Source organism: Schistocerca americana, chromosome 8 (genome assembly GCF_021461395.2).
Source record: "Schistocerca americana isolate TAMUIC-IGC-003095 chromosome 8, iqSchAmer2.1, whole genome shotgun sequence".
Classification (NCBI taxonomy): domain Eukaryota; kingdom Metazoa; phylum Arthropoda; class Insecta; order Orthoptera; family Acrididae; genus Schistocerca; species Schistocerca americana.
Window position 1 is genome coordinate 393,499,553 of NC_060126.1, and position 13,746 is coordinate 393,513,298.

At 44.4% G+C, this 13,746-nt stretch overlaps 1 protein-coding gene and 1 pseudogene across 2 annotated transcripts in view; one reads left to right on the top strand and one right to left on the bottom strand.

Annotated features, from left to right (window-relative positions):
• LOC124546000 (cytospin-A) overlaps positions 1 to 13,746 on the bottom strand; it is a 947,875-nt gene that overhangs the window by 531,588 nt on the left and 402,541 nt on the right. The gene's annotated exons all lie outside the window — the stretch shown is intronic.
• On the top strand, positions 2,180 to 2,297 carry LOC124546077 (annotated as a pseudogene).

A 13,746-nucleotide genomic window follows, 5' to 3' on the forward strand; every position in this document is an offset into this window, starting at 1 on the left:
GTTTACGGTGTACAGCATGACCAAATTACGCGCTATGCCACGGCCAAGTAAAGGAAACTGCCTTCAGTCGGGAGGTTGTTTTGAACACAAAGTGCAGTACTACGCATGATCCCGTAAGAGGTAATACGCCCTTCGTTCGCCCCCCACCTGTGGCTCGGCCGACACACCTTCTTACCACTTAACGTGCTATGTGAGGTATGCTGCAACTTTGCACTTCTCAAGTACACTAACCAGCGCCACTGGAGAAAGTCACATTAACGCTCTTCGAGCGAACAGAATGACTCTGAGCCTTCAGAGTTGTCTTCAGTAGGGGCCGGATTTTCATGCACTACCAGATCGTAAAACGTACATGCATTCGTGCAGTATCACTAAGCATGCACAATGAGGCACCAAAAAGAAGAATGGGAGGAATCAAAATTTAATTCTATATTTGTATCTATTTTCTTATAAAACAGTACACAACAACGAACTTCTCCAAGTTTTATTAACTTGGGCTCATGCGTTTATCTCAGAGAACAAGTTTGTACATACAAAATGTCACGTGCATACGTAAGTGAAGAAATTTCGAATGAGGTGAGGCCAACCTAGAAGTTTTTTTGCATTTTCGCCAATAAATATAAATTTTATGAACTCTATAAACTGAAAATCCGGATTTGATCTGGTTATATGGTAAGATTATATTTTCCTTCTACTTCCACTTCTTCGTAAGATGATGCCAAATATTTCTGAATCTCTTCAAAAGTTGTGAAGGGCTCTACTCGTGGTTGACCTGACGAAGTATCATTATTACCGGAGGAAAATATGCAATATTTCATTTGATGTAAATCATGTTTTTCCTAAAATCCGTTTCCTTGAATGCCAACGGACTGTCTTTAATGAAAGCCGCATCAATGCCTCCGAAAGTTTCTACGACATAAAACCGAATAAAGTCAGTTGATTCAGTAATTGCAATAATTACAATGAAAACAACTGGACGAAAACTATACTGAATAGCATAACCCTTTTTAATAGAATCAAGAAAATACATGCTAACTTCAATAACTTTGCGGGAATTTGCCGTCTTTCACCCACTTGATTTGATCAAAATAATCACAGCAAAAGTGGCAGAATTTATCCAGGTACCACATTTGGATAAAAGTGTTGTGGTCGCAAAGATGAATCTGGCGGTAGGTGTCTAGATGCGGGCTGGAACTTTCAAGACATCTTCACTAGGAAAAAAGTGAATATATGGTTTAATTTATACTTACTGTTTCAGCTACATATTGCTTTCCCAGCCTCCATCATATACGAGGCAGCATCGTTTACCAGTACCTTTTTATTTAATTTTACTCGTCACAATATTCGTAAAAATTATAAAAATGAGATTACTGCTACATTTTGAGCTAAGACGTATAGTCTGTAAACGTTTCTGCAAACGCAGCTCCTTGGCTTGCGGGTAGATGGTTAGGAGCACACAGACCCCTGGATAGCGATGGGTAGTGCTAATGAATCAGTTTCCGTCACATCGTACAGTGCTGGCAACACTTTCTGTGGCGCATAGCTCGAGACTAATACCATTCATACCATCCACCGTAGAGAGGAAGCACTGGGAGCAGTGAGCAAGGGCACGAAGTATATTTGACTTCTAACGACACCTAGCGAGCCGACCTAGGGCGCCTGAGCTCATTACGAAGTTTACAGACTGTAACAAAAATCACTAAATTACTCATGTTCTCCACTTTTGGCGTAATTCATACGTAAAACGATCTACAAAAGGGTCTATCATTCAAGTTATTGTAATATATGCACTGAAAGCAGAAATATAATCTGCATTATAAATATCTAAAGTCATACTATTGTATCACGAAAATGTTCGAAACACGCTCTTACTCCCCTTGCAGTTGCACGCAAATACGTGTATTACTGGTCTGACACCAACGGAATTATCAAGACGTACTCCAAGAACACAGCCGGCCGCTGTGACCGAGCGGTTCTAGGCGCTTCAGTCCGGAACAGCGCAGTAGCTACGGTCCCAGGTTCGAATCCTACCTCGGGCATGGCTGTGTGTGATGTCCTTAGGTTAGTTAGGTTTAAGTAGTTCTAAGTCTATGGGACTGATGACCTCAAATGTTAACCCCCATAGTGCTTAGAGCCATTTGAAGCAAGATCTGCAGATTTTGCTAAGTTGTCTCAGTAGAATGCCAACGGCCTTGCCGCTGTGGTAACACCAGTTCCCGTCAGATCACAGAAGTTAAGCGCTGTCGGGCTGGGCTAGCACTTGGATGGGTGACCATCCGGTCTGCCGAGCGCTGTTGGCAAACAGGGTGCACTCAACCCTTGTGAGGCGAACTGAGGAGCTACTTGATTAAGAAGTACCGGCTCCCGTCTCGGAAACTGACACATCCGGGTGAGCGGTGTTCTGACCACATGCCCCTCCATATCCGCATCCAGTGATTCTTCAAGTAAACCACAGAATAGCGAAATCAAAATTGCCTGTTCCTTCCCAGTTACAAGGCAGTACCCTTAACAACTGCGTCATTTGACTTGGTATAATAGCGTTTGGAGGAAGCAACATTCAGATGCCTTTCCTGTCACTACGATTTATGTAAACCATTCGGTAAGACCAGTTCCCTAGCCTGTACGGAGATGTGCAGTCTGTAGAGTATTAACTGCTTCAGTCTGAGATACGGAAGTCTAAGAGCATGTTAAATTTCTGTACTCTGTAACTATTGTTACCAGTTCTTTACATTCACACTGTTTTCCGTTAAATTTTGAACTGTGAACACCTCTGTAGCACACACAAACGCGAAGCGAAACTTCGTTCTGGAGGATCGTTATAAACTGTAAGTAAAAATTACGTTCATGGCACCGTGAGCCGATGAGTTGACTCCTTCACGCTATGTATGAAAGCAACGCCGCGGTATCTTCGTCACCGCCGGGGAAAGCAGTTAACGAGACCTTATTTCTCGCGAGCGTCGAGTGGGTAATTACCGACATCGTGTTATCACCCGATAAACAGACCTCTCCCAATGACACAAGGCAGAAGCGCCTTTGAGGCAACGTGTGTTCCTCATGCATTTACTGTATCGTCGACTGAGAATTCTGGACACTACGCAGATTGGCCCCAAGTTTTATTACTTCACACTTCTTGAGAACAAACAAGTTGCTATGGTCATCCATTTATGCTTTAGAGCGAGGCAAGTTCTTTACTCCAGTGGAAGCGGCACTATTTAACGACGTCCTCATTTGTGGTAAACCGTCTTCACTTAAAGACGTCACTTATGGGAAAGAAAGGAGGATTAGTGTGTAATGCCCCGTGAACGATTCAATTATTTGAGACTGGCCAAACGCTGTGACTTTAAAATGATGGAGGCATTAAATCGATCCTAACTCTCCTTGTGCACTTCACAGGAGTTTCCAATTACTACACGAACGGAAAAAAAAATTGCAAACACCACCAAGTTCTGCGACATAAACGAAAGTTGGTAGCGTGTTTCTACTTCTGAAACAAGTCTATTCAAATTTTCGCGCCAATGGTAAAAGAGTGGCGCTAGTAACCCACTATGAGGATGCAAATCAAGTTTTCTTTAAATATACTCTGTAACGGTTGTCAGCGTCAGTTACCTCTGAGATTGAACGTGGTCCCTCGATGTTAGTCAAGAATGCCTTTAAAGCATCAAAGGCGCCATTATTAACACCTCACTGAGTTTGAACGAGGTCGCGTAATAGGCTACTGGAAGATGGATGTTCCCTCTGAGGTACTGCAGAAAAATGTGGCAGAAACGTAGCAACTGCACGTGAGTATCGGCAGCGGTGGTCACGAGAATGTAAGGTAATGTAAGGTCCCGAGACGACCAGGCTCCAGACGGTCACGTGGTACTACCGCGAGGGAAGCAGATGTCACCACAATTCCAAATTGGTTATTTCACTGACAGCTTCGAGACAGACGCTCTGTAGCGTGCATTCCACCGGCCCCAAACCACCGCCATCTGCGACTTCAATTGTGTCAAGCGAGACCTCACTGGAGGGCAGGGTCGACGTCTGTTGTGTTTTCTGATGAAAGCTGGTTCTGCCTCGGCGCCAGTTAGGAAGAGGCCAGTTCAGGGCCTTCAGTCAATCTGTCTGTGTGGTAGACACACTGGACCCCCCATCTAGAGCTCTCGTCCGGGATGCGAGGAGCACTCTCGCGGTTACCCCACGCACCTTGACTGCAAATCTGTATGTCAATGTGCTGATTCGATCTGTTGTGCAGCCATACCTAAACGGCATTCCAGCGGATGTTTTCCAACAAGATACCGCTTGCCCACATACCGCTGTTGTAACGCAGCAAACTCTACAGAGTGTCAGCATGATGCTTTGGCCGCTCAATCACCAGATCTGTATCCAACAGAGCACGTATGGGACATCATCGAACGACAACGACAGCGTCATCAGACAGACATTATTAACCGTCCTTGTATTGATCGATCAAGTGCAAATTGCATGGAACTCCACCCGACAAACTGACATCCGGCGCCTGTACAACACAATGCATGTACATCTGCATGCTTACATTTAACATTATCCCGGCATATAAGAAAAATGAGCGAACTGCCTTTTCCAATGAGCCTTCCACTGATTCTCGTGCAGTGTCATCAATCCTGGCAGTCAGTCTGCAATGGCAAGTATTTACCCATGTTGCGTCGACCTAACAAAGTTAGGTACTTGCCCCAATAAACAGCATTTCCAGGGAACGATATTATTCTTATTACACAGAATTCTTCTTCCATAGAACGTTTTTCATCGAAACCCTACCATTCGCAATATCACTCAAAGGACGGCTTTTCCTCCGAAAAACAATTTATTATCTCGTGGTTACATAAGAAGCTACTTCTGGGTAGGATATTCTTTCCACGTGTAACAGTCAAAATACGCTGAAGCGCCTAAGAAACTGGCATAGGCATGCGTATTCAAATACAGAGATGTTAACAGGTTGGAAACGGCGCTGCTGTCGGGAACGCCTATAAGAAAACAGGTGTCTGGCGCAGTTGTTAGATCGGCTACTGCTGCTACAATGGCAGATTACCAAGATTTAAGCGAGTCTGAACGTAGTGTTATAGACGGCGCACGAGCGATGGGACACAGCATCTCCGTCGTAGCTATGAATCGGGGATTTTTCCGTACGACCGTTTCATGATTGTGCAGTGAATATCAGGAATCCATTAAAAACACCAAATCTCGGACATTGCTACGGACGGAAAAAGGTCCTGCAAGAAAGAGACCAAAGACAGCTGAAGAGAATCGTTCGGCGTGCCAGAAGTGCAACCCTTCCGCAAATTGATCCAGATTTCAATGCTGGGCTATCAAGTCACAGCGTGCGATCCATTCAACGAAACATCATCGATATGGGCTTTCTGAGCCGAAGACCCACTCGTGCATCCTTGACTGCACGACACAAAGCTTTACGCCTCGCCTAGACCCGTCAAAACCGACATTGGACTGTTTATCACTGGCAAAATGTTCCTGGTCGGATGGGTCTAGTTTCAAATTGTATCGAGCGGATGGAACTGTACGGGTATGGAGACAACCTCATGAATCCATAGACCCAGCATGTCAGCAGGGGACTGTTCCTGCTGGTGAGGGCTCTGTAATGGCAAGGGGCATGTGTAGTTGGAGTGATACGGGACCCTTGATACGCCTAGATACGACTGACAAGTGACACGTACGTAAGCATTCTGTCTGATCACTTGCATCCATTCATGTTTATAGTGCATTCCGACAGACGTGGGCAATTCCAGCAGGACAGTGCGACACCTCACATCTCCAGAATTTCTACAGAGTGGCTCCAGGTATACTCTCCTGGGTTTAATCACTTCCACTGGCCACAAGACTGCCCAGACATGAACAATATTGAGCATATCTGGGATGCCTTGCAACGCTGCACCCCCTCGTACTCTTACGTATTCATGGACAGTCCTGTTTGATTCACGGCGTCAGTTCCCTCCTGCACTACTTCAGACATCAGTGGAGTCCATGCCACGTCGTGTTTGGGGCACTTCTGCGTCCTCGCGGGGGCCCTAGACGATATTAGGCAGGTGTACCAGTTTCTTTGGCTCTTCAATTCACGTACGTCGCCGAATTACGTCTTCCCGAAAATTACTGAGTTCCGTCGTTTAGGCAACGCGCACTCAGATGTTTCTTGAAGTCGCAAAAGCGGAAGTTGATTCTTGTGAATCTACAGCACAGTCTCCCTCGTTATTGAAGGTTGACAATTTTCAGAGCTGCCGTTACTCATGCGACGACATTCGACAAAAGGTATGTAAGGGTCACCGTTGCCCTTTCCTCCTCGACGTACCATCGCCAATTATATACGAGCTAACGAGACTTTCTCTTCAACGTAGTGCCCCTGCTCAGTTTCGTGCAGCTTGAGGAGAGCGTATCACATAGGTTTGAAATTAACATTACGACACTTTACAACGTTTTGTTAACAGGACTCTGCTTCCTGAAATGTATGTTCAGTGTCTAACTGCTACGCCCTCACTCATGTATGCTAAGAACATTGGAGGATTGTAATAGAAACCTGTAATTTTTTCTGACGTAAACGACACCGCCTCCCATGCATATTTCTTTTGTCACTTAACAAGTTTTTTACATCTGGATTCTTAAATACATTTGTCGTGGAATGAATTCCAGTCAGACAAAATTATTGGATGCTTTTTTTTTTAATAAAAAAGGGCCCCGAACCGACGGAGTTTCTCCCGGCTAAGCAAAGTCTTTCTCCTCTATGCACCTCCCTTCCTCTCCCCCAACCTCTCATTCACACCAGCTGAAAAACAGCTTTGCACAGCACATTCTCTCACAGTAACCACTCACACCAACAGTTAACGTTTAGCTTAGCCGTCAAATACTAAAACATGACATCCAACAGAATGCAACGCCGCTTAACTAGTATGTTCGCGATCACTGGGCGCTCCGTTACCGTAACAAGTGGATACATGTTTAGGCGTGTGTCACAAACGTTTCACGTTCCACAGAATGCGCCACGCTCCCACTCGGTTTTAGGATGCCGAATGGAAAAGAACTGTGTGAACACGTTCGTAAAAAAACAGTGTACCTATGGTTCACTTTAACAAAGCCTGAGGAGGTGAGAAAACTGTGACACTAATCAACAGAAATTAATTATCTGGATTCGTAAAAATCCATTTTATACGGATACAACATTAAGTGCAATCTGCAGTGTCACCAACAGACAGCGATAAATACACATGCATGATTGGAGAGCACTCCTTCCCGTTCGCAAACTTTATGGATACGCGTCTGAGAACTTCTATAAGCATTTTAAGTAGGCTGTTTAGGTTTTTATGATGGTAACGCCACGTAGGGCTCTGTATTAAAATCGCTGACCGTGCTGTGCGCAGTTTGTCGCTGGTTGGACTCTGAAGTTTTTCGTTAGTGTATTGTTGGGCTGTTGGATGTGAACAGCCCGTAGCGTTGGGCAGTTGGAGGTGAGCCGCCAGCAGTGGTGGATGTGGGGAGAGACGTGCCAGAATTCTGAGATGTTAATATGAGCGGACGATCTGGAAGTGCGTCCGTCAGAAAAAGAAAATCTTTTATTTAGCTGGCAGTATTGGCGCTCGCTGTATTGCAGTAGTTAGAGTGACGAAAATTTTTGTGAAGTAAGTGATTCATGAAAGGTATAGATTACTGTTAGACAGGGCTGTTCTTTTGTAGGTATTATTAAAAGTCAGATCGCGTTGCGCTAAAATATCGTGTGTCAGTTTAGGAACGATCAGAATAAGTAAAGAGAAAACAGTCTGAGTACGTTCAGTTTCACTCTGAAGTTTCAAAATCGCGTAACGTAAAAGTTTTACCAGCAGCCATTCTTTACATGCAAAGGGGAAGTTTCAGCATTGATGCCAGTTGCTAATTATCGTGGCGGGATATACACTGGATGACTTAAGGCATTTCATTGTACAACCATTCCTACCATTATAACGCGCACGAACCTCTTTGATTCCGCAGATAACGCCCGTGATATCTGGACCACTGTACCAAAAATTTCCGATGATATGTAAGCCTGTAACATGGACTCGCACGGTTGTTAGTACATGTTATCACCGAACAACGTTCTTTGTGTCCTGCAGTCTTAACTTTATCCAGTGACCGCGGAATCTGTCACTTCGACAGACAAGGTTCGTTAAGTTACAATATTTGGTAATATGATGGACAAACGGTCTGGTTGTTTAGCCCTTTCCAGTTACTGTGATTCCACACACGCGTCAACTCAACTAAACAACCGATGACCACGTAACTTGGAAGTGCCAAATATTATACGGTCTCCTCCATCTATCACCACTTCTTGAACGCAGTTCTGAAATGAAGTCTTCCTATTTTAACGTTATAGGTCCTGATTAAAATAAACATAAATCAGCTGTGGAGAACAAAATGATCAGTATTGTGACTTGCAAGCTTTTCCGATGCCTCCGATGAGGACGAATTAGCATCAGTTCCACATGGGAAGACGGCGACGGGTGCATTGAGGGAGGAAATGTGATTCTCCTACTCATTTCATGGTAATTTACGACAAGCCGACCGAAGGACATTAATAATGTGATCGACTAATACAGCGCACCATTTGTGTACTGCGACCGTCACGCAGGCTCTACAGCGTTAAAGGCTGTTTATTGGCTCGATACAGACGTCAGTGTGTCAACACTACAGATCTGTAATCAATTTCGGTGTAACGATGTTAGAAGAATGTATTTCTCACTTATCTCCTTCGCCACGGGCGTACTTATGCATGCTTGGTGCCCACTGTGTGCGTTTCCGACACCTCATTGCTTATCGGAAGATATCTGTTGTTGGCTCCATTGTACTATGTCAGTTTGGGCATCGAATACGAACACAGTGTGTATTCCGTAAGAAAAATACAGTGCGTGACTCAGTGTGCTTCCTCTCACATATTTCCGTGTTCAGAGAGACCAAAGTGACTATGCAACTGTACGCACCCTTCTCTCCGTTGTCTTCTTGTGATAGTCCCTATAGGCGATATATGACCATTGCTGCAGATATTCTGACAGCTTTTCTCCAATATCTGTTCTACCAAATTCACGAGAACAGCTTCGCTTTGGCTATAAAATGTCGCAACTGATGCACGCTCAGTGATACAGTCCAGTAGCGACATGAATGCCATAGGGATTATTATATGAAGTCCTACAGCCCTTCATACGGTGACATACGCGAAAGGGACGTTTTTATATTAGTTATTAAACCAGTGGCAGTGGTGGGAAGGTGACGGCGTGTACGCCACTAAATTCAGGACGGTCCGCCATTTCCGCGTTGCGATGCAGTAGGTGATGTGTCGCCATTTTAATCGCACACTTTCAAATTGCAATACGACCCGACAACATGTTACAACTTTCAGAAGAACAGGAAATACGCCAGGGAAAATCCGGGAGGTCCTGATAAAAAAAAATCACCATTGTGAGAGAGGCTATCATCAAGCGTTCGAGAGAATGGCAGTCACTTGGATGACATAATTTTACTTAAGTGGTCACTTACTAAATTAAAGGGAAGATGTTAATCCTCTCCGAGTTCATTCGTTGCATTTGCGGACGATGGTCCAATCATAGTATGACCTTGCGGATAACAGGACCGTCAGGGACGATACTTACTATTAGTTCTGACGCACCATACAACTGATTGATTGAGAGTGTTTATGGGGCCAAACAGCGAGCTCATCACTCTCGCGATTCCGAAGTTAATCACGGAGGAAAGAGGATCCACTAAAAGTGGACGGATCCAGGCAGGGGAGTCCAATTATACAATAATAAAGTTAAAACACACGCAGTAAATGGCATGAAAGGTGAGAGCAAATCCAAAAACGGGGAAAAAAGAGCGGTCTTTCCATTAGGGAGTGGTCATCGGGTCCCAGACAGAGAAGACATGAAGAGAGGCCCCAACCACAACCACCCTGTCCAAAGAGTAAAGCAAAACCTTAGATCTGCAAATAAAAACCGCTTTACGGGGGAAACTGAGGACCAGTTCAACCATCAGTGAATCGCCTGCTGATATTAAAATTAAGGAATTTGGAAAACCAAAATTAGCAGAAAGGGCCAAAAGAAGGGGACATTCCACCAATATGTGGGATACTACATTGTGTGGGCGGTTCGTTACGCAAGAGGAAACGATGGGTGAGCCTGCTACGACCAATGTGTAGACGGCATAAAACAGTGGACTACTTCCGAGAGGGGCGGAAGGAAGAACGCCAGACTCCTTGATTGTGCACAGTTTATTACCGTGGGCAGTACCGCACCAGATGTCATTCCACTTTTGAGCAAAGATATTTGACGTAGATCCGCATATCCACAGCTGCAATCATGAAAGGGAATGGTGGTAAGTAAATAACTTCTTCTCTAGCCCAAAGGTCAGCCAGTTCATTCCCTGGGATGCCCACACGACTTGGGACCCAGTGAAAGACAACGGAGCAGGCGGTACGGCGTAGGGCGGAGAGGTGGTCATGGATAGCAGAGACCAAAGGGTGACGAGAGTATCATCGGTCAACAGTCAGCAGGCTGCTCATTGAGTCGGTACAAATTAATACACTGTGGAGGGACGCCTAAAAAAAAGAAATGGAGGGCTCTGTGGATGGCTAGAGCCTCTGCTGTGAACAAACTACATGATCCCGGCAATAAATGGTATTCTAAGCCTGTAGGAGACGCGAAAGCGTATATCACATTACCTATTGTCTTAGAACTATGAGTGTAGAAGACAGTGGCACCCTGAAACTCTGCAAGGATGGCACGTACAAGACGACGGAAAATCGTAGGGGCGATTGAGACCTTGGTCCCTGGAACAGGCCTGTCCTAATCCATAGTCTAGGCACCATCCAATGAAGATAGGAAGTACACGGGACTTATTGTAGTGAGTGAAGATGGAGATCCCGACAGAGGGAAGTGAGACGCAGTCGAACCAGCAATCCCACCCGTGGCCGGTTGTCAGGAGGAAGGCACCCCTCGTTTGATAAAGGACTGCGTACACGGGATGGTCAGGGACTTGGCGAATGGCGATTGCATACGAAACCAGGCGCTGGTTCCGTCGTATGTGTGAAGGGGGAATCGCCGCTTCTGCGAGAAGACTGTCAACGCGGCTAGTGCGAAAGGCACCAACCGCCAGACACAGCCCGCAGTGGTTAAGAGGGTCAAGTATTTGCAGATTGGAAGGAAACGCTTAACCATAAACCTGACTACCATAATCTAGTCTGGACAAGACCAGAGCACGGTAAAGGTGGAGAACAGTGGTACGGTCTGCACCCAAAGATTTGTGGGCCAGAACATTAAGCTTCCGCATACGTGTAGTCCTTAGGTGGCGAATGTGGGGCAACCATGTCAAAAATAAGGCCCAAGAAACGAGACTGTGCTACAACACCGAGGAACTGGTCGTCTGAACAGAGTTCTGGATCAGGGTGTACTGTGGGTCGTTTTGGAGGGAGGACACAACATACGACTAGTTTCTTGGCCCATAAAAAGCTTATATTGGCTCAGATCTGATCCGTCCTGCACAGGATAAAGGACCACTTCACTTCACTGAGAACAAGTACCTTGCTATTTTACAAGAGGGAGATTGTGCCTGTGACGCGGCGCTAAGCGCCTTCAGATATCGCTCAGAAGAGCAGTGAGTGATAAGCGTAGCAAGTGCTGACAGGCAACAGTGAGTGATAGATTCCAACCTGCGTGCTCTCCCCTACCGCACAGGTGATAGGGCAGGAATGCTGCCGGTGAGCGCCGCCGACTGTGTACCAGAAATGTTTGCACAGCTTATTTCTGCTGCGCACAATGAAGAGCGATAAGGATCAAGCTCCTACACAGAAAGCTATTCCTGGGCTCGTAATTTCGGCGAGAGCCTTCCGTGAGCGCGAGGAGCAGTGCAGTCACGCACGCCTGCGATCGATCAACACGTGTTATCTCGCGACCGGGAAGAATGTCAGGCGGGCTTAAAAGCTCGTAAGCAATGGCTCACCAGCAAAGGCCACCGCGGTCACTGAGCTTACGAAGGAGAGGTGTGGATAAAGAGGTCGCGTTGTTAAAGATAGTCAACAAATTACTGAGGGTAGAAGAAATCGCAACCCCTTCGAGCTGAATAATGTCATTAAGGACACTGCTTCACCGAACATCAGATTAAGTCAGCAAGAATGCTACCTGGAATCAGACGAAAATCTACTCCGTGTCTGCAAATATATTTCCTGCAATACAGCGGTCAACCTGTGTGCAAGGAATGATTAAGTGCACCTATGGTACGCAGACATGGATATACTGGAGTGTTTACCATTTAAGTCTACAAAACAGCATACGAGAGAATAAAAGTTACTTAGAACTTGAATGTCAAGAGAAAGTGGCTACAGAAATAGTAAACTTTCTTTCAGTCCCGATTCTACAAGCCTAATATTTAAATCGAAAACAGCTGGTTATGTTCTCCATTGTCAAATTAGGCTGACGCTTAATTGCATGACAAAGAAGCATGACAGTTCATCTTTGGGAATGCACATACAGTCTGGTAATTTTGTTATGGCATATTTGCACGATAAATGTTTTGAAGACGAAGGCTATTTCCTTTTATACTGAAATACATTAAATTTTAGATGGTTAAAATCAATATACACGCATGATAACTGTGGTTTGTCCGTCCGTGCTGCCGTAACACCGCAATCCACCCCTGCAGCAGTATGTATTTCTAGGGGGAAAAAATTGGATATTTATAATGTTAGAGATTTTACGAGTATTTTTGAATTGTAACTAATATTCTCGAATGTTGTAAAATAGTGTCGGATATCCTAAAGTACTCCGGAGTATTGTAGATTATTGCCCAGTTCTCTTTACTGTTCTCGAATATTTATGAATGTTTCGAGATATTCCGAATGTTCTTTCTCCGCATATAGAAATGAATAAAAGGAGGCAATTTATTTCATATCAGGGCATTGTCGTTAAGTACTTAACTGGATTCATGAGTACTTAAAAGTATTTTTTAGCGTTCGAGAGTCCTTGAGCGTGAAATATTAACAGTTTCAAGATTTTTTGAATGTTCATTTTGCATCATGGAATATTCTTAGAAGACAAATGAAAATGAAGAGCGATGTGGGTCTTTTTTAGATAGCATTTAATAATTGTGTTGCAAAACGTAAAAATTTTTCAGTCTAACCCACTTTGGCATTACCGTTCACATTCGCGGCCATATCCACCCCAAAGCGCACAGAAAACATTCTGGAGTCACCATGTAAAATCTGTTGTCAAAATTCAGTAAATGCCTCTGACATTTGGGACACTAACTCTTTCTGTCGACTTACTGATGCGGAGCCATTAAGGCTGCCCGCTTCTTTAAGTACGATTTGGCAGTATCAATGATGTTTGAATTTCTTTCGTAACATTAGTATCGTTAAGAGTGTTGGCAGATTAAGCGGTACTATTCTGTCTGCACTAATATTGTAATAAATACGCAAAATAATACATTACACTGTAATATCTAGATTTGTCTAATGAATACCAGTCATTCGTCTGATCAGTATTCAGCTTATAAAATATTTAACTTCGTTGAATCGAGTGTGTAAGACTTACAAAAATTTCACCTTTCTTTTCTCATAACGAATAAAATTACGAAAAGGAAGAGCTGCTCTATTTAACTTTGCTTAAATTTTCTGCGTGTGATTCAAGCTCAAGCTATCATCCCATAACTTTTTTTTTCGAAACATTTAACTTAGACATGTTACGCCACCTTCGCTATTTCGAACAGCTGATT